Source organism: Mustela nivalis (genome assembly GCF_964662115.1).
Source record: "Mustela nivalis genome assembly, chromosome: 10".
NCBI lineage: Eukaryota > Metazoa > Chordata > Mammalia > Carnivora > Mustelidae > Mustela > Mustela nivalis.
The window spans coordinates 65822943-65847101 of record NC_139029.1 but is presented as its reverse complement, the minus strand read 5'-3'; the positions used below and the strand labels follow the sequence as shown (position 1 = coordinate 65847101).

The window sequence follows — 24159 nt, the reverse complement described above, 5'->3', positions numbered from 1 at the left end:
CTGGGTAATCCTAAACTAGTAATTCATAAATGGGAAAACCATACGGCCTCAACTCTGTGATTCATAAAACACATGAATATTCATACCATCTCCTTTGGTCAAGAGGCATTCTACATGCTCCTAGGCAGGCTTTGAAAGAGGAATACAAATAGCTTCTTGCTCCGCAGTAAAATACTGCTTCCCTTTTAAGGCCCATTTTCTCCTATTAAAAGTGAAGTTTAGCAATACACAGAGGACAGTAAACACAGTAAATGCAGGTAAATGACAAATGGTTCTGCAGGAAGTGCTGTATTTTCGCTTTTTCATACAGCTGCATTTGGAAAAATATTAAATCCATAAAGAAAACGGAATACTTACACTACCAGAAAACATGGCAATAACACATTTTCACCCTGGACATACTTAGTCTCTGCATTATAAGAATCATTTATTTTTTCAATAAAATCTTAACATGAGAATTTCTGATATGCTGGAGACAGTTTAGCCTGTGGATGGAGCTAAAATAATTTCCATTATAATGTTGATATAAAATACACTGGGTTCATTCTTAATAAAATTAGCTTAAAAAGTACTTAAAAGTAAAGTTTATGGTATTTGTACCAATTTATTTTACCTTTAAGAAAGGTATGGAAATTCTAGTGAAATAAACTCAACATACATATCAACACAACAAGTTTAGGCACTAAGGCATATAAATTAAAATGCTATAAATACAAGTACACTTTAAGTGCATCTGTAGTTAGAGAACTTATGGGAAACCATTCATACAAAATGAATAATTTATTCACAGCTTTATCTTTTCTAGAAATTGATGTTCCTATGTGACTTTTCCTTAACTCAGAGCACCTGTTGCTATAGCTCATCTACGATATAAAAAATCATCTGTTACCTCAGACCTCAAAGATAAAAGCAAATGAAGAACCAAAAATAATTGAAAAGAGTGGTATATGTAGCTATGTAAAAATATCAAAATGTTCAATCTAAGGGTATTTTACAACATCATTTAGAATACCAGCTAAGTGCTGATCAAACATGGCCATCCACAAAATAAAAATTAATAAAATAAAATAAGATATGCCCATATGATGACATTCTAGGCAGCAATTAAGTCATACCTTCAAGAATCTTTAATGATATGTACAAATTCTCATGTTATATATTTATTTTTAAAATGGATTAAAATGCACATATATATATATATACACATACACACATGTATGTGTGTGTGTGTGTGTGTGTGTGTGTGTGTGTGTGTGTGTGTGACTAATCCACAGGTTTTGGAAGATTTTTCAATTCCCAGATTCTTCCCTGTAGTTTTTTTTTTGAATATATTAATTCTGCCTAACTACTCTATTCAACTCCCTTTCTCTGAATTTCTGCTTGAGAGTTGATTTAAAATGTCTTTTCTTTCATCATGTTAGTTTTGTATCTCCAACTAAATCATATGCAGTTTGAAGATGGGGAAAATTACATATATATGTATGTGTATATGTATTTGTATATTATTTTTATATAATGTATGTATATATGTATTTATATATATAAATTACATGTATACACACATACATACACACATATATATGATTTCCAATGAAGTACTGCACATAATAAAGTGTCAATGTACTCTATTCTTTGACTTTTCTATTATTTGGATCCTAATGATATTTAAAAATTAATTCCCCTAGCACAACACATGGAAAGAAAGAATCTTTCCAACATGTGTGACATTATTTTTCTTTTCACTCTTCATCAAAAGGAAACAGAATTTAAAGCAATTCAGTGATCCATTTTCTGTTTTACTGATAACTTTTTCAACAAGGTTTATTTTACATATAAAATAGAAATAGAAATAACCTTTCCTAAAAGATAACACAAGCTTTTGCGCAAAATATAAAAATTCAGAAGAAATGAAAGTCTCTTGCCAATTCCTACCCTTCACAGCAAAAACTACTGTTAGTAGTTTGATGTATAATTTTAGACTGTATTTAACTGTCTCTAAAGCTTCCCCCACCCAACATTTTATTATGAAAATTTAAAAAAATTAAAAACATACAGAAAAGTTGAAAGTATTGTACAGTAAACATCCATATACCTGTAATGGAGCTTTACCGTATTGTATCCTAAGCTTTTTGTATTTCAAAAAATTGTGCATCTTATTTCTTAATCATTAAATGGCTTTTATTTTACAGATATGAAAAGTATGTCATGAAAGGAATCCTTCCATAAGAAGAAAAGAGTCGTTTGTATTTTTTCCTGGTTCTCTGAGGACTTAAGCCTCGGAGTGAAACACAGTGAGAGCTTGACAGAAAGGGAAATGTGTATCCTGTCTATTTAATGAACCCCCAACCCAAATCAAAGAAACAGAAAACTTTATATGTGCACTTAAATAAAATACGTGTTACTGGATTGCTTTACCAAGTACTTGTGTTTCCATAAATGTTGCCTACATCTACTGCAGTCTTCTAGGGGCAACCCCATAAGGATGGTTTGTAAGAGCTACAATACATCCAATTCTATCATAATTGGGGCCAGAAAGCAGCTACAGTTTCCTACAATTGCTTATTTATGCACTTACTGTTTTGGGTTGCCTACAAACTGCATAACAAATCTTTCAGCAAACTTGAGGACAGACATTCTAGAATCCTAGAACGAAGACTTAATAGCTCTTATTTAGTCAATGGTAGATAGTTAAATAGAGTGGGCAGAATAATGGTAATTTTTTGAAAAAAGTCTTTGTATTTTTAGCACAGCGTAGAGCATTAAACCTAGAAGAGTCATTACCTCAGTTTTCTTATCTACAAAATGTGGTTAAATACGGTGCCTCTCACAAATATATTTGTGAGGTAACAAATGAGATAACAATTAAAGCCTGTAATATAAGACTGCTATATAATAAATAATCGGTACATATTAGTATTGGCTTCCTAGTGCTGTTTTCATTTTTCAGTGACAATTTTTCTGTGATTATACTATATCACTAAAAAATAACCAGCCATATGGATTACACACACACACATACACACACGCACACAAATATTAAGCCATTTAATGATTAAGAAATAAGATGCACAATTTTTTGAAATACAAAAATATATAGGTATATCATCAAAATATATAGGTATTCTTTCCAGGTCAGTTATAAATATTACAAGAGTCTTGAACTATGTCTACAAATAGAGTGTGTATTTTGATTCAAAGTCAAAAGTTTGGGTTGCACTTGAGGAAGAGAGAGAGGGAGGGAGACCTACATATAAACATATTATCCTTTCATTCAGCAAGGAAAATGGTTCAAATTCTGTCTACTAAAGCACTACTTGTGGCAGGTTTATGAATAAGGTAAAATGCCACCGATTTCTTTCTGCCTGTGGACGCCGCCAAGTAAGCATCGTTAAAGTCTCCCCTCCCACCACCGTCATGTCTAAGTCAGAGTTTCCCAAAGAGCCTGAACAGCTGCGGAAGCTCTTCATCAGAGGTCTGAGCTTTGAAACAACCGATGAGAGTCTGAGGAGCCATTTTGAGCAATGGGGAACACTTACGGACTGTGTGGTAATGAGAGATCCGAACACCAAGTGCTCCAGAGGCTTTGGGTTTGTCACATATGCCACTGTGGAGGAGGTGGATGCATCCATGAATGCAAGGCCACACAAGGTGGATGGAAGAGTTGTGGAACCAAAGAGGGCTGTCTCAAGAGAAGATTATCAAAGACCTGGTGCCCACTTAACTGTGAAAAAGATTTTTGTTGGTGGCATTAAAGAAGACACTGAAGAACATCATCTAAGAGATTATTTCGAACAGTATGGGAAAATCGAAGTGATTGAGATCATGACTGACCGAGGCAGTGGCAAAAAGAGGGGTTTTGCTGTTGTAACATTTGATGACCATGATTCTGTAGACAAGATTGTCATTCAAAAATACCATACTGTGAATGGCCACAACTGTGAAGTAAGGAAAGCGCTCTCTAAGCAAGAGATGGCTAGTGCTTCATCCAGCCAAAGAGGTCGAAGTGGTTCTGGAAACTTTGGTGGTGGTCGTGGAGGTGGTTTTGGTGGGAATGACAACTTTGGTCGCGGAGGAAACTTCAGTGGTCAAGGTGGCTTTGGTGGCAGTCGAGGTGGTGGTGGATATGGTGGCAGTGGGGATGGCTATAACGGATTTGGTAATGATGGAAGCAACTTTGGAGGTGGCGGAAGCTATAATGATTTTGGCAATTACAACTATCAATCCTCAAATTTTGGACCCATGAAAGGAGGCAATTTTGGAGGCAGAAGCTCTGGCCCTTATGGTGGTGGAGGCCAATACTTCACCAAACGACGAAACCAAGGTGGCTATGGTGGTTCCAGCAGCAGCAGCAGCTAAGGCAGTGGCAGAAGGTTTTAATTACTGCCAGGAAACAAAGCTTAGCAGGAGAGGAGAGCCAGAGACGTGACAGGGAAGCTACAGGTTACAACAGATTTGTGAACTCAGCCAAGCACAGTGGTGGCAGGGCCTAGCTGCTACAAAGAAGACATGTTTTAGACAATACTCATGTGTATGGGCAAAAAAACTCGAGGACTGTATTTGTGACTAATTGTATAACAAGTTATTTTAGTTTCTGTTCTGTGGAAAGTGTAAAGCATTCCAACAAAGGGTTTTAATGTAGATTTTTTTTTTTTTTTTTGCACCCATGCTGTTGATTGCTAAATGTAATAGTCTGATCATGATGCTGAATAAATGTGTCTTTTTTTTAAATGTGCTGTGTAAAGTTAGTCTACTCTGAAGCCATCTTGGTATACTACCCCAACAGTGTGAAGTTAGAATTCCTTCAGGGTGATGCCAGGTTCCATTCGAAATTTATTTGCAACCTGCTTGGGTACAGAAGCCATTGTCTCCACAAACCTTGGTGTAGTTGAACTGACAGTTAATGTGTTGTGACCTGGAGTTCACCATTAAAAGGTCACCCAAGCAAAGTCCTGGAGTTTATTTGGTTATTAATATGATTGTTGGCACATCCTATGCAATATATCTAAATTGAATTATGGTATCAGATAAAATTATAGATGGGATTAAAGCTTGTGTATCATCCATTATCATGTGTAATCAATAAACGATTTAATATTCTCTTGAAAAAAAAATGCCACCGATTTGAGTATTTACCACATATCATGAGAGATACATTCTACCTTTCAGAGTAAGCAGGACCTAGTAAATTTAGAATAAGATCTTTAGAAGAAATTTTCTATATGTTCCATATGTTATAATATATATAATATATATTACATAGGATATGTATTATGTATAGAAATTCTATGTATTTTAGATATGCATATACATGCATGTACACGATAGGCTTACTCGTGAATATGAGTTTTAGTCCTATATGATATTTTGGTCCAATGTCTTTTTAGTGAATCACATCACTTTTTCCCCTTTAAAAATTGTTCTCAATGATTGTTTTGAATTAATAGCAATAAAATATTTAAGAGGCAACTTTAAATGTTTTTTTTTGTTTTAATCTTTTAATTTTTGTTAAATTTGGAATTTGCTTATTCTTCCTAATTTAATCAGTTTAGGAGTGGACATGTCCCTTTGGAATTTAAGAAAATTACAAGGACTCTCCCAACAATGCTTAGGAACCCAGAGACTGTGCTCATTTTTAGTGATGAGGATTTAAATAAGTTTGGAAAGAGAATTAGGTACATAACTGAGAGAAAGCTCTAAGACTGAACTTTCAGACATTGACTTACTAAAATTATAACAGACATTATTAACTGACATTTAATGTGAATAGCTCTGGGCAGATCCAGACTCAACCTATTTTTGTCCGTCAACACTTTGCTGACAGATTTAATGGACACCTTTGTAAATTATTTTAACTGGTATTAACAATACCAGATCCTTAAGCCCCCTCAAACCTTATCCCACAGATTGACTCCTAATGGATTAACTGAATTCAGCAGACAAGAGCTGCCAAAGCATTAGCATTTCTTTACATTTCAGTTTTGGCTTTATGCTAAGATGTCGATGTTTACTTTAGAACTAAATCCAGTCTCTGAAAAATATTTATACTTTATGTGCCAGTAACATTGTCTCACACCATGGCACAGGTAATTATATCTAATGGAAATCGGCGGTGATAAACTTGCTTTATAATTATCTCAGAGATGCTAGCTGTATATGGAACACATGCTTTTTCAATCCATTATTAAAAACATCTGATACATTTGTGAGAACTGGAGTTTCTCTTTTCCTCTTCTCTAGTGTTCTGAACACTGGGAACAGTTACAAGTACATTTTAAAAGGCTGTTTTCTGGTTGTTGTTTTGTTTTTCTTTTGCTTTGTTTTGTTTCTCTTCATACACACACACACACACACACACACACACACACACCCATGAAAGAAGCTTTTACAGGAACTAACAAATACTCCTAAATGACATTTCATTAAAAATGTGTTCCCTTGGAAAGCGAACAGAACTAAAAGCCATGCTTTTACTTGGCAGAAAAAGTAGTAGTACAGCAGGCAATGTGTGAAACTAAGGAGCATCAAAACCTACTTGCCATGGATGTGAGCAGCATTCTGACCTAGAAAATAAAAAGGCCAAGGGATTTTACATGTGTTTTGATATCTTTTAAGGTAAAATTTCAGTAGAATTCCCATTTCAAGACAAGAACAAACAGAAAACGCAGAAATTGTATAAACTATGTTAATACAAAGCTACCAGATCTTTTCTTGGTCTTTTTTTGTTTGGTTTTGTCATTTTTAGAATTCTACATTATGGCCATAAAAGCTAAAGGTTTTGTTTTTTGTTTTAAAGAAAAAATGATTTGGTCATGCACCTGCACTAAATATGTCAATTCTCAACTCTGGATAGATCAGGGATATTATGTCAGTCTTTTCCTTGTATATCTTCGTCTTCTCTTTTTTTCCTTATTGGATTTTGTTAACCCTCTCAAATGTTAACTGTGATTAACTGGAAAATAAGAAGAAGAACTTTAAAGTTGTAAGCACAGTGGCCAAAATAATTAATACTTCAAATCATTCTTGCTTAAGACATCTGCTTCTGGCTATTCTTACCCGAAGGACAAATGATTAATCAGAGTCATTTCCTTCTCTTCTAGATAAAAACATGCCCAAATCATCCTTCCCTTGCCCCCCTCCTAAATCCTAAAAAGGAAGATTAAAATTGTCATTGAAAAATCTTGTGTCTGTGACAAGCTTTAACATACTCAGTAAAGGAGTTTGCAAAGCAGAGTTAAAACTCTACTGGGAATGGCATTGCCAAGTTGTTTTTCAAGGTTACTTTCTCTTCATTAAAAACTTTGTAAAATAATAATGAAGAAGAAACAGCTTCCCATTAAGGAAAGAATAAGATTACTTGTCGGCTTTACTGCTCCCTTACTCGAACTTTCTCTTGGTTTGAGGGTAATGCCAGCTTGTGTTCTGTAAGAATTCTTTGCATCACATTCACTGTAAACAGAAAAGAGCCATAATTATGCCATATTTGATCCATATCAAAGCAGCTGATCCGTGTATCGATTTACATAAAGTAAAGCACATAAAACATTTTTGCTTTTCACTCTTACTTCATCACTTTCTAAGGAAAGTTTCCTTTTGCATACTTCATTTGAATACAAAACCCTCCCGTTGAAATTTGTGATGTTAAACAAACCATACCAGTCATTCAACTTTTTAATTAAGGATTCAGTGTTCCATCCCTTTTCAGACATTAAAATTCAGGTGCAGTCATTAATCTTTCTAAACGAATTCACCTGTGGCTAATACTGATGTATTTTCTATGAGGCTTGTCATGGGCTACATGCCGCATGCATAACCGCTCTACAGTTAATTACACAAGGGATTATCGTTAGTGTCATAAAGATAAAGCCTTGCTTGCAGCATTATAGAGAAGGTCTTTTTCTTTCTCCCGCCTCCCCTCTTTTTGGAGCAATGCCCTATTTCGTTTTGTTAACATCCACATAAGTATTTAAGAATAATACGTCCTGTTTACTTCCATGGCCGACTGGAAGACGTTAAGTCAGGAAAGGAGAAGATAGTCATGAAGAGATATCTATTTTAGAGTTTTGCTCTTGGGAACTGGTTTGCAAGATCTTGCCCAAATCCCAAAGAACTGGAAATATAAATGAAATGTACCTTGCAGTGTTGGGCTCCTTGATTAAATCTATGCAAGGTTTTTTTTTTTTTTTTTTTTTTTTGGATTGAATGAGAGCTCATATACCGCATTTAGAAAACTGAAAGGAAAATGTTTGTTGGCTTTACTAAAAATCCCCTTGAGATATGTAATGAGTTAAAGTTATTGAAAAGTAACTTAAAAAAAATGTAGCTTTGATAGGCTAAATTAACAATAAAAACAAAAAACATACAAAACAAAACCAAAAGATAAACAATAACCAGTATAGCAGGTAGATAAATGTATTTGACTTTAACAACTTAGACCAAGCATATATAACAACTCTATACACTTATACTTTGGTAGAAATAAAGTCAGAATGATTCTTTCTTTGTAGGCACGTATCAAAATGTAAATATATATACTGTTGTTGTAATTAACTGACCATTTTCTTTGAACTTGTTGTCCAGGGTATAGTTGTACATTCCCAGAAAATAAAGAAAAATGTGTCGATACAAAATAGGAGTGAGAATAAGTGAAAATACAGGAAGTGCATCAGCATTAGTTTAAGACAGTTTAAAATTAGCTTAATCAAAAAAAAATTAGCTTGTTGATTAACAAGGAGTCACAGTTAAGGAGCCTGAAATGCATTCGAATACATTAAAATGGGTGGGAGGGATTAAGAAAAGAAACTTCAAGAATATTAAGTTGTCATCAGATGAATAAAAAAATGTGAGTTTTCTTTCAATTTGTTTAATGCAGATTAAGCAGATTTTAATTTTAATAAAATTTGAAAAAATAATCTTTAGTGTATCTTTTTACTACACCTTTGTATTCAGATATAAGAATTATTCTTGTCAGAAATTTAGACATTTCCAAAAGATAGGTAATTGTCTGAATATTTTTTCTCCAGTTTTGGATAATGAAATAAAACCTTGTTTTTTAACAACCTGGCGATGACCAATTTGACATTTATTTTTCACCAAATAGATCCTTACATACTGAGTAGACACAGACTGATTGCTAAAATTAAAAGGATTACTTGGGAAGCTCAAAGCACATTAATTGCCACAAAGTTTCCAATTTCCCCAAATTAAAAATTTAAAGGGCAACGTGTGATCATCTCGGTTTTTCAAGCCGATACCTCCCTCCCTGAAAACTCCATTTATACTTTGCTCTTTTTTTGTTGTTGTTTTTTGGGTTTGTTTGTTTGTTTGTTTTTAGCTCTAAAGATTTGTTTCTATTAAAAAAAAGCACAGTAGCTCATTAGATTTATGCGTGTAATTTGATTTAAATTGATTCTAACAGTAATGGAGTAATGCTGCGGTAGACACTGAGCTGTCAGTAGATGATCTTTTCACTAACACCACTCTCTTTGTCTTGAATGATCCAAAATGGAACCACGTTTGTCATAGGCCAGATATATCTTATCCAGGCGTTGGGTCATTAAAACACTTCAGTGCAGCTCTCTCCCCTGTGCAGACATAACTGTGAACAAACAGGCCCCAGGATGTGATTGTGGGTCTTGTTCTTTTGATTAGGTGCATGGTGGTAATGTAACTGGATCCTTTCTCATGAATCCCTTATGTTTCTTAATGTTTTACATTCATGTATTCTGAAGACTATCTGATGTTTTTGTTCTTTCATTCTTCATGCATAAAATTAATAATAGAATTATAAAAATTAATAATAGAACCACCTATGAACTTTGTTTAAAAAGAACTAAATTATTCTTACCCACTCAACATCTAAAAAGCTTTCAGACTTAAAAATGATGGAGAATGTTTTTAAAAAGTTTTCCATCCAAGTTATAGAAGTATATTCCAAAGCTCTGATGTAACTTAAAAAAAATCACCTGTAGCATGGTAGGCATTTATGCCCTTGGACTAAAGTATGACTTTATACTAGTTGATTTTATCAATTTTTTTTCAGAAATGATTTCCTTGAAGCAATCTTTAAAAAAAGAAGATTTTGCTTTTTATCCTCAAACTATAATATAAAAGTTATTAATCTCTTGATGAACCTTAAATTTGAACTAATCTGTTAATCCGGAAAAGAGAGTGTATGAAGATAGATGTATTTGGATAGGGAAATTTTCAAAATTTGTGATATTTACTGTTTTCTTCTCCTCATTACATGTAACACTGACTGTAGACATACTTAAAAACAAACAAACAAACTGGTTTTCTTTTTGCTTTAACTTAAAATGATTTAAAGTCATATGGACTTTATAATACCATGCTTTATTTCAAGACTTCTTTTGGATTCTCAATAGTTCTTACCACCCTGTCTGTTTAAAACTGAATTTCTCGAGATCCTTTATATGGACCTTATTCCCCTCTCTCAAAACTGTTAAGAATGTAACAATATAGTGATACATAAGCAATTTAGAATATAAAGCTGACAAATCTTTCATTTTAAATCTATTACTCTCTATAAAATCTATTTTAGCTCAACTAGTGTAAATATTATTCAGGGATGCATATGTTGGTTTCTGAAATTCTTGGGTAGAGTTAATAATTGGATTAATCAGGCTTAAATATGTATTTAATCTCTTTAAGTGCATATAATAGTTGGAGTTTAAATGGATGTGTCCTCAAAACAAACTGAGGGTTGGGGGTGGGTGGGAGAGGGTGGTTGGGTTATGGACACTGGAGAAGGTATGTGCTATGGTGAGTGCTGTGAAGTGTGTAAATCTGGCGATTCACAGACCTGTACCCCTGGAGCTAGTAACACATTATATGTTAATAAAAAATTAAAAATTAAAAAAAAAAGGATGTGTCGTGTGTGTTAAATGCAATAGTAAATTTTATGTATAATAAATGTATTTTGGCAATTTTTAAAACTACATTTCTCTGTCAATTGGACAGATGATTGGGGAAAAAACCCTAAACCCATGGACTGTTAACATATTTCCTTGACAAACATCTAGGTCAGTATATGTCTTATTGATCTATAATAATGCAAACCATTATAAAGCTTTGCATAATTTCTAATTATAAGAAGGCAAACGACTCTCTTATTTGTTTGGCAATGTTGACAAATATCTGTATATGTACATCTGTATCAAATATTTGTATCTATAAGACAAAGTTAAGACTTTTAAAAAATACTGAGTTGCAATATTTATTCAGTTTTTATTTGCCTTTATTGCCTACAACTTAATCGTAAGGGCTGGTAACACGAAATAAATGTATATACACACATATGTGTATATTCCAGATGTAGAGAAGTCTTATGTAATTTTAGAGCAAGGAAAAAAATGTGAGGGAAAATCAGTGTAAATAGTATTTGAGATATGCCTATAAATTCTGATTTTAAATTTCAGAAAGCAAAACACTGATTTTAGATTTTTTCCTTTTTTAGTGGAACATATCTTATTGTTCAGTGTTTTTGATCAAATGAGTAATAAGTAACAACACTCTGCGAGGAGAAAAATTTTGTATATGTACAATTTTCCCTGTAAACCTCCCCTTAATACTTAACTAAAGAAGTAGAAAATCCCCTCATTTAAAAAAAATCTCTTCCCTTCATTGGGTTACAATCAATAATTAAAACACCAAGTATAAGTTCCAAGAAGTTATTCTCAAGAAATATTTTGAAATGATTTTCAGACCACGACCACTTTTTTCCTCCCTTCTTTCTTCCTTCCTCGCTTTTTTTCCTTCCTTCCTTCTTTCTTTTTTTAATTCCAGACCCTGGCTAAATCTCTAATTTGAACTGGCTGCCAGTGACTAAATTGAAAAACATTTAATATGAAATTAAACTCATACTGTGAAGACAATATCCTGAAAGACAGAGACGAAATTTAGCGTTGTGAGCTGAGATCCCCATTGACCTCACAGCATTTGCCTTTAATCGTCATGCTCCTTTCCAGTTTTTGCATATTATGTATACTCCTAATCTTCCAATGCAGGATCTTGAATTCCTCATTTATCAATATCTACTCCAACTGAAAGCATATCTCCTAGCCTCACTTTTGCACCAAGAGAAGAAAAAGAATGTTTCATTTACCTTTCACACTGGTTACACATAGTAGACATATGCTACACCCCTAATAGTTCTATACCATGACTTCGGTTTTATTGCAGACAGCTTGTAAACCTACTGACAGGATACAGTATAAACACACCAGGCTTTATGGAATTAGTTGATGCACTTGCAAGGTTAATGTAGCATCTGTGATGCAAATCTGTGACCATTCTAATAGCTCTATTGGTAGACCGATGCCATTTCTCAGATCTGCTCTTGAGTTCCATTAAGCAGTTTCCCAGTCGCCATTAACTTCAAGTATCATTTACGCAGTAAATATATGAATCTATGGAAAGGAATACCAGAAGTGCAACCCATTTACACACCGCAGGATATTGTGGAATCACAGAAGCACAGACCGCATTTAGAATATCCTGGCCGGATGACACACTCCGAAGCATCACTTTGCATCTCTGGACACATGTTCAGCTTCTGCTCACGAGTAAGCTGGTCGCTGGCCTGACACATTTGCTATGAAAGGCTTCATTTTTTCTCATTGAGAGGTTTCAGCAATGTGTCTTGCTGAAGATATTTACAAGATGTCGTATTCCTACAAGCATGGGATAGATGGACTCCGGAGATCAGGAGCGAATTTCACACAGGACAAGCTCTCTTTCACATTTGAGAGCACTGGGGCTGAGAGCCCAGCAGGATGCGTCTGGCCCACAATAGCTCTTCCAGTCCTGCATATGGTGTGGGCTTAGCCAGAACACCCACGCATCGTGCTTCCTGACCAAATGACATTTTCTGGCTGCTCACTTCATATTTGTCGCTTGCATACGACGTGGCATGTCTAAAGAAAGCATGATCAGCGTGGGCATCACTAATCTCATTACTGTAATAGCTCTGAAAACATGTAACAAAAAGTAACTGGTAAGCCACTCCGCACACGCATGCCATACTCAGCATGCCCCTCATTGAGACACGTGAGTCCCCGGCTGCTAAGAAAGGCAGCAGTCAGCAGTGCCAATGGGACTCCTCACTCCCTGCTGCAAATGAAGAATAACTACTCAGACCTAAATGAAAGGAGTGCTGACAGGCCTATCTACCTTAAAGGGCTGTCAGGAACGAGGGTGCCGCATAAAACCCACGGACCTTTCAGATCTGATGGAATATTTCTCTTTTTTGGAGACAGGAGCCAGGGAGCTCTGTCTGTTCATTGGAAGTTTTCTTATTGTCATTTATTCGCCCTTTCATGAGAATATGACTCCTTAGACTTCAATTTGAGGTCTCTCGAGACCCAGATTACATCATTACTGTTATGCGGTATGTTCCACACTAATCATAACCATTACCACTTACAAGTCTACAGCTTCATTCAATTAGCTGCCTGACATGGATTTTTCAGTTAATTCATGGTGAAGGTCAGCAGTGGTCAGAGAGGCAGGTGCATTCTGCTACCTTTTTGAATGCCAATTATCAGTCTTGGATAATTAAAGGGACTCATAGACAAGTTAATCAGAGAGATCAACACCCAAGATAAGAGGCTTATGGTACTGTCCGATATTATAAAATCAGATAGCATAGTCTATGTATTTAAATAACCATTTATCCCTTAATTTATTTAAAATTAAAATCTGTATCTTTATGCTTATCTCCTTTATAGTTATTACAAAAGGAAATGTTTCAATCACAGGTAGAGGGGGTATATATGGTGTATACCTATATGTAATAGACTTCAATGAATAAGTCATCTTTCGAGTTCTCAAAAATATGGTTAATAATAATTTCAAATATTTTCTGTATAATGTTTGTGAGCTAAATCACATTTCCAGTTTAAGGCTCACCCCGCCCCCTTCCGAAGTTGTTTTTCTTGAAAAATTGGCATCTTCCTTTCTGATAATTAGAATTCTATATCATATGGAACTCCTTTGTGCTGTGGTTATCAAAAAGCTTAGAGCTTATTATGGTATTCATTTAAAGTATTTATGTTAGTCGTATCCTTAGCATACTGCCCACTTTCCTGACTCAAGGACTTCAATTATTTTAAGTATCTTTTACATAAGTGCTCTAAACATATATATAGTCTAATAATAATATTATATATTTAATAATTTAACATTATATATTTAATATTTATATATATTTTTGAGACCACTTACCTCCTGCCTCAAATACATATATGTTTGTATTTGAGTGCACATAGGCACACAAACATGCGCACATAAAGACATAGATACTAAAATCATTCTGAGGGGATATAAATAATGATATAAATCAGTCACTAATTAAAAGCCGGTTGGTCACTATAAATTGTTTTGAATATTAATGATATCAACAATATATTTTCTAGGTTTTTCCTATTGAGAATGTAAGGCTCTGAATCCACATAGTATCTGGTGAGTGTGCCCTGTGCCAAACACTCGGCTGGGTGGGCAATGGGGTTATAGTGATAAAAACCATGGTATGAGGAATGGCAGAATAATAACTGTTTATCTAGTTGACAGCTGCAGGGGAGTTCATTATATCGTTCTTTCTATTTTGGTATTTTCGGAGGAAACTAAATCCTTTTTTTAAAGTTCAGTGTCCTTTGTCAGGAGAAAATTCCGTATCAGCTTAGACAGGTTGTAGTGGAATCAGTCAAGTGAAGGCACGCGCAAGGAATGAGTGGGGTGGGCTATGTCTGTACTGTCTCATGCTCAGAAGACCAATGCAAGTGAGGAGGCACCGAGTACCTTCTAGGCAGTGAATAGAATATAGGTCAAGATGAGGTCAGGGTTTCCAATTTATTGCTTAGATTTTATTTTGAAAATAATCTGTTCTGTCTTGGACCAAAATTTCTAAAGAACTATATAAATAGTAATATATTTTAATAACAATGTTACATTTTCAAGGAGTTAAATCAATACCTTGGGGACAATTTCTTTGTGTGTGAAAAATAATTAGAGGCTTTGAAAACATGATACAAAAATACAAGAAGCTGGTACTTTATAAGAAGGCTAGAGAAAGGCGTGTCTGGGTGACTCAGTGGGTTAAAGCCTCTGCCTTCGGCTCAGGTCATGATCCCAGTGTCCTGGGATCGAGCCCCACATCAGGATCTCTGCTCTAGCAGGGAGCCTGCTTCCCCCCCTCTCTCTGCCTGCCTCGCTGCCTACTTGTGACCTCTGTTTGTCAAATAAATAAATAAAATCTTTAAGAAAAAAAAAAAAAAGAAGGCTAGAGGAAGAGTTGAAACTGGTTTTTCTAAGTGCATACATTTTAAAGCCAACATTTTAACCCTTCATACAATAGGGAGAGTCCTCATACAACATAAAGAGAGCCACATCTCTGAATTTATTGAAGTGTGGAGGTGGCATGGATGCTGACTAGGACAGTCAATTTGTCCCATCTGTGAAAGGCCATGCAAATGGTATGGGATTGTTTGTTCTGGAGCCAACTGCTGTGAAGACAACGATAACCAGAGATAATCAACTATTCAGTAAGTCTTATTTGCTTGAGTTTATATTAAACATAAACTAAATTAGTCGTGAAAAAACAAGATAAAAGGAATGTTTCATACACACACACACAGAAATTTTGAATATTAACTTATTAAATGACTAACAGTTTGTGCAGTCCTTCAACCTTCCAGAATTTTATTTGTTGTTGTTTATATCAGTCATTGCTGCATTTTATTGATTCTTACATTTTCTTACATTACATTCTACAGTCTCCTATCTCTTAAAATGGTTAATCTAAGCAGTGGTAATGAAAATCCAATGGCATCTGTTAAAAGCACTAACTTTTCAATTGTAACTTGATAGCCTCATTCCCAAAAGTTATAAAAAGTATCCAGGCATCCAGAAAAAGAAATTTGCACGCATCTCTTTTTTCTGTAAGACTTTTACTATTTGTAGCACAGAATACTTCAGAAAATAACATTATGATTTGTAAAAGGTATATTTGTAATATACCTGGGATATATTGATTTTTAAATTTGTTAAGAAGGTAAGAGAAAAATAAAAGACAAATTTAACGTCTGGGCCAAGTCAAAGACTCACCATGAAAAGTTGGTTATCAATTCTGACTTTCCTGTCTTTTGCAATAAGAAAATAACATCGTATTCAATAATGGGACAGAGGCAAGTAGAGATATTTAGGTTCATAAATACCAGATGATTGCAGAAATGTGACTCTAAAAGGATCACCCTGATTTAGTTTTCTTCTGAAAATTAATGCTCTTTATTTACATTGATTGGGAGTCTCCTTCATTGGAAAATATAAATCACCCATCATACGTCAAGGACAATATGTCACTGCTATAGTTTGGTGGATTACTTAAAGTGCTGGAGAACTTCTAGCATTTTACGTCTCTCAAAAGAAGTAGCATATAATATAATAATCATAACATTCTGCCGATTATCATTATGTTCAATTTTGAATGTACTGTGTTATTTTACTAAATATTTGAAAGTTCAATAAAGTGTCAAATATCAGAACATTTAAAACATGATAAAATACCTGAATAAAAGTAATATGTTCTAAAACACTCTAAGAAAGAACATTGGTGATATTATCTTTGAGAAATAGTATTAAGTAAGGAGATTTGAAGCAAAACCAGTTACAAATGTTTACAAAAGGAAGATCTATTATCTCATTAATTAGCATCCTATTTTTAAAAATATTTTATTTATTTATGTGACAGAGGGAGAGAGATCACAAGCAGAGCATCAGGCAGAGGGAGAGGGGGAAGCAGGCTCCCCCGCTTAGTAGAGAGCCCAATATGGGGCTCGATCCCAGGACCCTGAGATCATGACCAGGGCCGAAGGCAGAGGCTTAACCCACTGAGCCACCCAGGTGCTCCTAGCATCCTATTTTTGAGAAATAATTTTTTCAGTAGAATTTGATATCCATCCAAATATGAGATGCCCAAAATATAGTTTTGTTGTATAGAAACTATTATCATTAAGTTACATGAAGAGAATATGTTTGCCTATAGTAAAGAAAAAAGAAAGATGAATGAAGTTTGCAATACAAACAGAATTCTAATTTTTCCCTATTCAAAACACCATCCCCTTTTTAAAATTTTTACCGATAGTACATAATCTTTAGATTAAGTCAAAGACTTAACATGACACCTAAATAATTACTCCTGGCTTTCATGTCTTTGGCAATAAGAAAAAAATGTCCTATTCAACAAGGCATACATACAAGTATAGACATCTAGGTTACAAGTGTCCAAGAGCTGAAGAAATTTGACTTTAAAGGATTATATTGATTCTAAATATATACTGATTTTTATTATGGCATTAAAGGAGAGTTTATGGAGAAGCAGAGTTGACTTTTGACATTTCTTGAGAAACTATTATACACAAAAAGTAATAGTGAATAACAGTTCATAGATTTAAGAAAGGGAAAATATATATGTAATGGCATATATTAGAATTGTGATTTCACCATTCATGGATAGTGATTTGCTTGGGAATTATTCTTCAGTGCCTTTCATGGAAAGTAGTTTGGCTTACACTTAGCTGCAAAGGGTACAAACTTGAAATGTTAGCACTGTTTCCAATTGATTTATTAATTATTATAGAAGCTTTTAAATAAGAAGCTTATTAAGAAACATTAGTTGCGTGCTTCACTTCTAAAATGTTGCCTTTTCATTTTCAAACCATAATTAAGTTTACATTAGAATAAAAAGTGGCATTCTAGCTACAGATTTTTCTATATATCCAGGTTCCAATGAAATTAGTATTCATATGAAATATGTATTCAATACATACTTATTATTTATTTACTATATGCTGAGTCACACTGCTAGGTGCAAGGATACAAGGATAGAGATTTATACTCAATGAAGTTTTTTTTTTTTTAATATCACATCTGGCAAGTAACAAATGAAAATTTTTTTGTTTTACTTTATTAATATGGCAAATATGCATCCAGTGCTTAGAAGTGAAAAACAAAACTTTCACTTATGATATAACCTGATCTTTGGAATTTAGTAGTGAAGGTCACTACATTAAGAAGTTAAACGGAAATTGAAAGGAGCTGCCACCACTCACCATAATAGGTCTGAGTTGAACAATCTCAAATGAATTCTGCAAACTTACAGAAGAGTTACCTAAAGTAGCCCCTTTAAGATTAAATTTGTAGGGTTATGGATAAAATCTTTCTCTTCTCCCACCCAAATAACCCTAAATGTGTTTTGATTGGTTTTTAGAATATTTTTAAAATCTTCCTTTGACCCTTGGAGGTAACAAATATTGCCAGTAAAGGTGCCAAAGTCCAATTGTTTATCATGACTTAAAAAATTTAAGTGAGGGACGCCTGGGCGGCTCAGTGGGTTAGAGCCTCTGCCTTCAGCTCAGGTCATGATCCCGGAGTCGTGGGATCGAGCCTCGTATTGGGCTCTCTGCTCAATGGTGAGCCTGCTTCCCTTCTACTCTCTCTCTGCCTGCCTCTCTGCCTACTTGTGATCTCTGTCTGTCAAATAAATAAATAAAATCTTAAAAAAAATTGTAGGTGATAAAATCCACTGATTTATGACCATTGTATGTAAGCCACTTTGAGTCATGACACAGGTATGTCATACACATATGAGAAAAGTAACAAAGCAACTCACAATTATATAAAACTATGTAGTGATAATACATTTATGTAAAGTGTTTATGTACTTATACATTCATATATAGTACATATTATGTGAAATGTGTGTGTGTGTGTGCATGTGTAAAAATAATAACGTACTTTCCAGAGATATAACTTAAAAGCTTTCACCAGTTGCTTGCTACTGTATGCTGAATAACTAATTTACACAAGTAATCTAGAATAATGAATATGTTTCACATGATTCTTCAAATTTTATCTAATAACTTTAAATATAAAATTTGTTTAGTATAGATACTAATGCATTAAATTTTAATATTTTTGAGCTACTTAGAGCATAACGTCTTCTATCATAATTTATCTATCTCTGTTTCACCTCTAAAGAACAGTTTCAACTTTGTAATATGTATTTGCTTTCAATTAAATTTTATAAATTTATGTAAATCTGACATTGTGACCAGATTACGTGGTAAAAATCAAATAGCATACATTATAGAGAAATCCTTTAATATACTTTATAACAGTTCAGTCACTTTTGCTTATTATTTTTTATTTTCAAATAACTTCAGCAGAAAGCCAAGAATATTGAATGAGAAATATAATTTTTATTTCTTTAAATGACTAAAGATTACCTTCCTCAGAGGAAGGCAATGTAGAGACAGGGGGCTTGGTATAGGTTCTTAGTTCTAACAATAACTAGTTGTTTCTCCTAGGACTTTTTCTGCCTCTTTTTTTCTCATTTACAAAGTAGGAAGGTTACAAAACAGAACCTATTCCAAAGGATACAAAGAAAAAAATTCACAGGAAATGCCGGTAGAAATAATTGGTAAACATTAGCATTGTTAGCTGGTGTTACCCATTTTTAATATATGTACATGTTTTTCATCATTATAATTTCATATATATGATTTTATCCTCACCATGGTAATATTTTTGTACAAAGGCAAGAGGATGAACAATAAATATTCTTCAACCCGTATTTTCTCTGAAAATGATTATCTTAACTTTTTGGTACAAATTGCCAAATTTGAGAAGTACTAAAGATTTAAAACATGATAAAATCCAATGAACATGCAAAGTATACTAGATAGACCAAAACATGTTAGAAGGACAGGCAGCAAGTTTGTTTTTCTCTTAATTGTGCCCTATGAACAGAAAGGATATAACAAAGTAATTTTTTAATCTCTAAAAAGAATTATTTTACTCAGTTTTTTATGTCCTACCAAAATTATTTAATTAACATTAAATTAAATTATTAAACATTTAATTTACATTTGGGACATAAAAACAGAACATGACATTATAATTAAAAAACATATATTAGGCAATTCTATATTCTTGGTACATTACTATGTGTTTTTCATTGTAAAATTAAACTATTGGTCTTTATCATTAAAAGCATAGAAACCCAGAGCAATACTGATCGTACAAATATTTAAAGGGCTTGGAAACAACTGAAAAAATAAGGAACTAATACCAGTCAAACAAAGTTCTTATTTGAAGTACACATTGGTGGGATTAGACCTTATTTACTTTGAGAACTGTGATTGTATTACCTGCAGAATTGGGTGGGTGGGTATTATTGTATGCTTTGTATACCACCGGGGTTCAAAAGTTCACCACCCTCTTTTCACCCAGGGTTAGGTCTGTTTGTTCAGATTTTCCTTCAACTGCTCTCCCCCTCACCCTGCATGCTGGCATGAACACACGGGCGCGCGTGCACACACACACATACACACACACACACACACACACACACTCCTTGTAGTGTCTTACTAAATTGTTACATGTAATATGTAACTTGTTCTTCACTTATCTCCCTAGATCTGCACTTAGGTTTTACTTATGACAGGTAGATTAGCTGTGACCCTTCGTCCAGTTACCTAAGCTCCCTGAACCTCAGTTAATTGTGTTCGTTAACTCATTGTAGCTCTTACAATTTTTTGCCAGTGAGATGGTCAATAAGTAGGTAAAATATTTGTTAAGCTAATTTTATGAGAGTCACATCTTTGCTTTAAAATAACTTCTATTAAGTCAATGAACCTATATCTTCCTATAAACAATTTTCAGATATAAAGGGTCCCTATGAAGTACCCCAAATGTGAGATTGTCAAAAACTCTAACTGACAAAAACATGTTATAAAATGCTTCCACCAATAAAAAAATACCACTTTAAAAGAAAACTCTGAAGCCAGTAAAGATTTGATTAGAGGCATCTTCTTTGGGATACTACCTGGTTTGCAGAGGTGACATTAGTTTTGTTCTGGAACTCTCAGAAATTTGACAATACCTTAAATGATGTCTGTTTCCCTATTTCTCAGAGCTCTCTTGGCTCATCATTTATATGCTTTCTTTGTCTTGTTATCTCACTAGACAACAAAGCCCCTCCTGCCTGAAAACTCTTTCCCTTTGGGTCTGCCAAATCAAGGCCCTCTGTAGATTCCCTCTTTATGCCTGCTTTTCTGAAGTTTGCAGAATGCACTAGGTAGAACATCAGTAGGACAACAATAGGCACCCTAGAAATAGACTGATAAATAATACATGGAAAGACAGAGATGGTAAAAGCTATTGACTCTTTCCTTCCATAGTTAAAAAAAGAAAAAGAAGAAGAAAAATGAGCAGGAAAGATGGATAGGTGATGGAAACAAAACTGGCCAACCCTTCAAATATTGAGCATTTTCTTATAATTCATTAATGCACATATTATAAATAACAGTCAGGAAATACTTCTTTTATTATGCTGAATAAATATGTAAGACCAACATTATTAAATGGATTAAGTTTCAACTCCTAAAAATAAAGAGTGACTTAATAAGATGTTAGTATTAAAAGTGAATGAATTAGATGCCAGTATTTACCTCTTCTGAAGATCGGTGCTTCCACATCAGATTGCTAATCTTTATATAGTGTTTACTATGTCTCTAAGTAAACTAACTAATTCTACATAGATTAATTAATTTGATTCATACCAAAAAAGCCCCCAAATTTGAGGAAGATACTATTACTGAGGCGCAAGGAAGTTAGAGACCTTTACAATAGCATAAAGAACTTGACCGAATAAATTCAGTTTAGAAGCAGAAAAGAGTGCAGATATGGATGCTGGTCATGTGATGCCTCTAGAACCAGTGCTCCAAGCCTTTATGCCCAAAGAACTAACAGAAAAAAACTGGCATTTTTTTTTTTTTTTTGCCAAAAAAGAAGTAAAATTGTGTATTGGCAAATGACATGAACAGCAAGACCTACTTTACAAAAAGGCAACATAATTTCTGAAGGGCATTGCTTTATGTTAGAATGTAATTATCTGAATAAAATGTTGTGTTAAATTGTTCTTGTATCAGATTCTTTCCATGTCCAGGAGAGGTTTTTAGGTGATTGTTTTTTTTTATTTGTTTGTTTTTTATTTTATTTTATTTATTTATTTGAAGGAAGGAGCAAGACAGCATGAGCAAGAGGAGGGGCAGAGGAAGAGGGAGAAGCAGATTCCCTGTTGAGTGGGGAGCCCAAGGCGGAGCTCTATCCCAGGACCTGAAGATCATGACCTGAGCCAAAGGCAGCTGCTCAACCGACTAAATGACTCAGGTGCCCCTGTACAGGAGAGGTTTTAATATAAGATATTACCTTGCTGGCATGCAGACAGTTTACAAAATAAATATATTTTTATAGTCTGTTGACAAACATTTCCCCAGAGTATTTTGTCTCATGTATGTCCAACAACATTTATTTCACCTTTCAAAAAGAAAGTAAAGGCTTACATATTTTACTAAGAAATACTTATTAAAAAATTACACATAATTCCAATGTATTTGCCTATCCATATGTCCATTTGAGAAATGTTTCCTTCCAGATTGTCATTTTGAAGTAAGCATTTTTACGTTCATCTTTATATATTCCTCTAGTACATTATGTTCTTATACTATGTATATATGAAGTAATTATTTTGTGATTTCAGTGTTTTAAAATATAGATATATCTGCATTTGTACAAGCTCAATGAGAATTTTTTCTTTATATGTAGGTGATTGGGACAATAGAAAGTAATATTTTTTTTCTCCTGAAAGGACTTATTTGAAAAGTCACCTTTTGAGAGAATACAGACTCAATTTTTTATTCTTAAAATGTCAGATTGTGTTTTACAAACACAAACTGATTTTTTAATAATTGTATTATTTTATTTTCCTATATCACTAAGAAAAGTCATTCTTAACAAATAGAATTAAGCGTGGTGTTGCACACACACACACACACACACATTACATATAAGATTTTGATATTATAAATTTAGATTAAAACAAATGTCAATAGATACTGCCTATTAAAATTGAACTTCCCTAAGTTCGAACTTCCTATTCAGGTGGAAGGAAAATTGGAAGCTGAAAACAATATATTCTAAAAGAGAATTTTGGAAATTTATCCTAAGGAAAAGGAAAGTTTCATTTATGTGATATATACACAGACATATTAGTGCGGCTGTAAAGACTTAAGAATATTTTAATTACCTCAAGGACTAGAAAAGGAAGAACAAGCTAAGTCTGAAGTTAGCAATAGGAAGGAAATAATTAGATAAGATCTGGAATAAGTTGGAGACCAGAAAGACAACAGAAAAGATCAATGAAACTTCAAGTTGTGTTTTTGAAAAAACTGAATTGAAATCCTTAGGTATGTGAAGAAAAAAAGAGATATGATACAAATTAATGAAAGTATAAACAAAAGAAGAGATACTGATACCACAGAAAAACAAAGAATCATAAGATACCACAACAAATAATTATATACTAACAGAATAGACTCTTGGAAGCAATGGATACATTTCTAGAAACACATAGTTTATGAAGACTGAATCATGCAATAACAGATAATCTGAATAATCCAATAATGACTGAGGAGATTGAATCAGTAATCTAAAATCTCCCAACACATCAAAGCCTAGAATCAGATGGTTTCACAGGTGATTCTACCAAATGTTTAAAGAAGAATTAATACATATCCTTCTCAAATTTTTCCAAAAACATTGAAGAGGAAGGAACACTTCCAACCCCATTTTATGAGACCAACCTTACCTTGTTACCAAAACTAGACAAGGATATTGCAGAAAATCAGAAGTTGGATGCTTAACTGACTAAGCCACCCAGGTACCCCCTTAGCCAAAGTTTAGGCAAAAAAAAAGACCTAAAAGGGGAACCTGCATAGCTCAGTTTATTAAGTGCCTGCCTTCCCCTCAGGTCATGACCCTGGAGTCCCAGGATGGAACCCTGCATGCTCAGCAGGGAGTCTGCTTCTTCTTCTGTCCCTCACCCCACTCTTGTTCTCACTCTCTCTGTCTCTCTCTCAAATAAATAAATAAAATCTAAAAAAAAAAAAAAGAAAAGAAAAAAGAAAAAAGAAAAAAAAGACATCTGAATTGGAAAAAAAAAAGAAGTAAAATTATGTCTTGGCAAATGACATGATCTTATTTAGAAAACTCTTAATAATTTCCCAAAACATTGTTAGAGCTAAT

At 33.9% G+C, this 24159-nt stretch overlaps 1 pseudogene across 1 annotated transcript; it reads left to right on the top strand.

Annotated features, from left to right (window-relative positions):
• The first annotated feature begins 3414 nt into the window (after positions 1 to 3414).
• LOC309843228 (heterogeneous nuclear ribonucleoprotein A1 pseudogene) lies at positions 3415 to 5097 on the top strand (annotated as a pseudogene). The gene has a single exon. The product of its transcript is annotated as a heterogeneous nuclear ribonucleoprotein A1 pseudogene (transcript).
• Positions 5098 to 24159: the final 19062 nt, after the last annotated feature.